This window comes from Nyctereutes procyonoides, unplaced genomic scaffold (genome assembly GCF_905146905.1).
Source record: "Nyctereutes procyonoides isolate TBG_1078 unplaced genomic scaffold, NYPRO_anot_genome, whole genome shotgun sequence".
Classification (NCBI taxonomy): domain Eukaryota; kingdom Metazoa; phylum Chordata; class Mammalia; order Carnivora; family Canidae; genus Nyctereutes; species Nyctereutes procyonoides.
In genome coordinates this window covers 49829957-49834182 of record NW_026575142.1, presented here as the reverse complement: position 1 = coordinate 49834182, position 4226 = coordinate 49829957, and positions in this window count along the sequence as shown.

Sequence of the window (4226 nt, the reverse complement as noted above, 5' to 3'; positions counted from 1 at the left end):
AAAATCGATTGTAGGGGAACAAGCAAGGAAGCACAACCAAGTAGCAGGGCTACAGGAATGCAGGTGAGGTCCAGGGCACAAAGAGGACCTAGTCTGGGTATATTTTTAAGATAGAGCCAATAGGTTTCAGATGTGTGGAGTGAGAGAAAGAGAGGAGTCGGTTACGGCTCCAAGGTTTTTTTTGGCCTGAGCACATGGAAGTGTGAAGTTGCATTTACAACTATTCACTGAGATAGAGGAAGAGAAATTGGGGATGAGAGTGAGGGAAGAACAGGCATCCTGTTTTGAACACGTTAACTTTGAGATGCCTATTAGAAATCCAAATGGGAACATCGATTTGGATACATGAGTCAGGAGTTCAGGGGAGAGATCCAGACTGTAGAGAGAAGTCATCAGTGTGTATTTAAAGCTGAAGCTAGATGAGATCACTAAGGGAATATGTCTAGATAGAAAAAAGGAAAATTCCCAGGACTGAGCCCTGAGGACTTCAAGATTAAGAGGTTGAGGCGATGGAGAAGAATCATCAGAGAAGCAGGGGGGAAAGTGGCTCATCAAGTAGGGACGATCAGAACAGTATTTCCAGGAGAAAGGAGAAATCAATATGGCAGATGCTTCTCATGTGTCAGTAGGGTGAGGGCTGAATTAGCAACATAGAGGTCACAGATTACTTGTGCATTTCCACAGAGTGAGAGAAGGAGACACAACTGAATGACCCAAAGGAGGTTTGAGGCAGGGATCAGAGAAGGCTCCATGGATTCAGAATCCTGGGCTTGAGTTCAGCGCAGCCTCTTTCACTACCCCTTCCATTCCTTGACTCACAAAGTCTGAAAGAGCCCTGGGCGTCCTGCCCAGAAGGTACTAGATGACTGATTCAGGGATAGAGGAAGAGAGATTACGTTGCTGTCACCATCATCTTTACCATTCCTATGGGACTCTGTTCTTGTTCTGTGCTCTTAAATTTCTTTTTTTGAAATGTAAAGTGTTTTTAAATAACCTTTTTTCATATTACACAATTAGCATATGTTCTTTGTAGAAAAACAGAAAAAAACCTTAGCCCAAATTTAAAACTATTCTGGAAACTCCACCTAAAAATCACAGTTAACACTGTATCATACATCCTTCCACATGGCTTTTCTTTTTTTTTTTTTTTAAGATTTATTTATTTATTTTAGAGACAGAGAGAGACACAGAGAGAGCTTGAGCAAGAGGAGGGACAGAGGGAGGGAGAGAAAGAATCCTCAAGCAGACTCCCCACTGAGCAAGGAGCCCAACTCAGGCTTTGATCCTGGAACCCTGAGATCATGAGCTGAGCCGAGATCAAGAGTCAGTCATTTAACCAACTTAGCCACCCAGGTGCTCCACCCACATGGCTTTTCTCTGTGCTGTTAATTATAAAAATAAGGTCATGCTATACAGTGGACATAGTTTTGTAATTTATTTTTATACAGTATATTTTGAATATCTTTCCAGATCAGGAAGTATTTTCCTACAGTCATTTTTAGTGCCTGCATCGTTTTCCACCATATATATATATATATATCTTATAACATTTTTGAGCAGTCCCTTTGCTGGAGATTAAGGCACCACATATGTATATCCATAACCAAGCCAAGGAATCTTCATCCCCCAAAATCAAACAAACAAAAGCCAGGAATTGTTTTTTTTTTTTTTTCTGGTGTTCCCAATTAACAATCAACTCCTACTAATTTTACCTTCTAGATATCTCTCAAATCTACCTCCACCATCACTGCCATAACTCAGTCACAATCACCTCTCACTGGACTATTGCCATCACCACCTAACACACTTTGCCACATCCACCCTTACCTCCTCCAACCCCTCTTCCCTACTATAGTCAGAATGATGAATTTTAAGCCCAAGCCATTCTATCACTTGAGACTTTCCAATGACACCCACTGGAACACCTAAAATTTAAAAAAGACTGATACTACCACATGTTGGCTAGAATACAGTGCTGAGGTCGTGTAAAATGATACAACTCCTTTGGAAAGCTGGTGGTTTCTTATAAAAGTAAACATTCATCCACTTTACGATCTAGCACCTCTAGTCATGAGTATTTAGCTAAGAGAGATATAGAAATGTGTTCACAAAAAGACCTCTGTGAGAATGTTTAGAGAAGCTTTATTCACAATAGCCACCAAAAGCAACCCAAGTGTGCATCAAGGGAAGATCAGACAAACAGGTTGTGATATCCATACAACAAAATACTACTCAGCGATGAAAAAGAATGAGCTCTGATGATAGAAATCAGAAAATGATAGCAAGGTGTGGATAGGCAGGAATTGATCGGAAAGGTATAGAGGGAATGCCCTGGGGTGAAAGAAATGCTCCAGATGTTGGCTTCGGTGGTTGTTACTTGTACATTTGTCAGCATGTGGCAAACTGAATACCTGAATTCTGTGCTTTTTATTTCCTGTGAAGTATTGCTCAAAGGAGTATTTCTAGTCATTTCTTGGGATAAACCAGAATCCTTAACTTGGCCATACAGTGAGTCCTTACCTGTCACTTCAGCTTCATCTCGTCCCATTCTCTCTCATTTTAGATGTTCCAGCCCCGCTGACCTCCTGGTGTCTCCTGCTCCAGCCAGACACAAATTATTCCCTGGCCCGAAATGCGATACTGCCTTCAAAATCATCCGTAACCTTCAACCAGCTTAACCTCAACACATACTTTCATCTCAATTCAAAGATCACCCCAGGGGAAGACAATCAACCACTCTTACAAGTAAGTGAATAATTTCAATTTCCTGGCCTTCCAAGCTTTGCTCTCATCCCCCATTATCCACTTTTTCCACACTATCTTTTTTTCATAGCACTTCTCGCAATTCTTAATTATTCACTTATTTGCAAGATTAGTTGATTGTCTTTCCCAATAGACTATAAATTCCATGAAAGCAGAACCATGTATACTTTGCTAACTGCTTTATCTCCAATACAGAGCAGGTGGTTAAGAAATATCTATTGAACGAGTAAATACAGTAATCAGCGTCTTTGTTCTTTTATGACTTTCAGGATACATTCCTAGAAGATGGATGTTTGAGCAAAGGGTAGGAATATTTCAAGGTTATTTGTAAGAACAAAAGGCCCACCAAAAAGATTGTGATTCATACTTGTTCTTATACTCTTTGTCTACACTCAACATTATTTATACTTAACACCTCAATTTGCCATTCCCTCTTTCTTTCTCTATTCATTGAAATATTTTTAAAAATATTTTATTTATTTATTCATGAGAGACACAGAGAAAGAGGCAGAGACACAGGCAGATGAAGAAGCAGGTTCACTGTGGGAAGTGCGATGCGGGACTTGATCCCAGGACCCCAGGATCAGGACCTGAGCCAAAGGCGGTTGCTCAACCACTGAGCCACCCAGGTGCCCCAATTTATTCAAATATTATTTATTGAGCACCTATAACATACCATGTACCAAGCCAGATGTTCATTATGCAGTGATGAATTATATCAGTTTTCACATTTTTTGCTTACATACCATCGAAAAGAATTTTCAAAAGCTAGACACCTGTTAGCACTACTTTAAGTCGACATTTAACATTTTCTATCATACTATGAAAAGTTGAAAAGGATATAATTTCCAATCTATTTTACATTTTTACATTTTAAAATATAATTATTCCAATTTAACAATGGATTTTATATATGCTACCAACTTAATCACCACCATCACTAAACTTTCATCATTATCACCAAACTATACGATCTCTTCTTTCACAGACTTTTATGTTACTCTTTTTTTTTATGGGGGGGAGGGAGGGCAGAGTGAGAGGGAGAATCCTGAGCAGGCTTTGCACCCAGCACAGAGCTTGACACAATGCTCCATCTCACAGCCCTGAGATCATGACCTAAGCCAAAATCAAGAGTCAGACGTTTAAGCACCCCACCACCCAGACACCCCATGTCACTTTTTTTATCCTTGAATCCATATTTCCGCATACACCCCCTAAAAGAATTTTATCCTGATACAATCTATTTTTATGCTGGAAAGTCTTTATCCTGCCTTTTAATCTTACTCTAGGATACCTGCATACAACGAACTGTTTTAAATCATTTCCTTTGGCAATCAGCCTTTACATGTTAAAAAATTATTCTGTGTTGAGTGATTACTAAATTAATAGTTCACAATCGATCAAAACAACATAAATATATAACCAAATCTGGTATATATTTGTTAAAATTAAAAAGTAAAAAT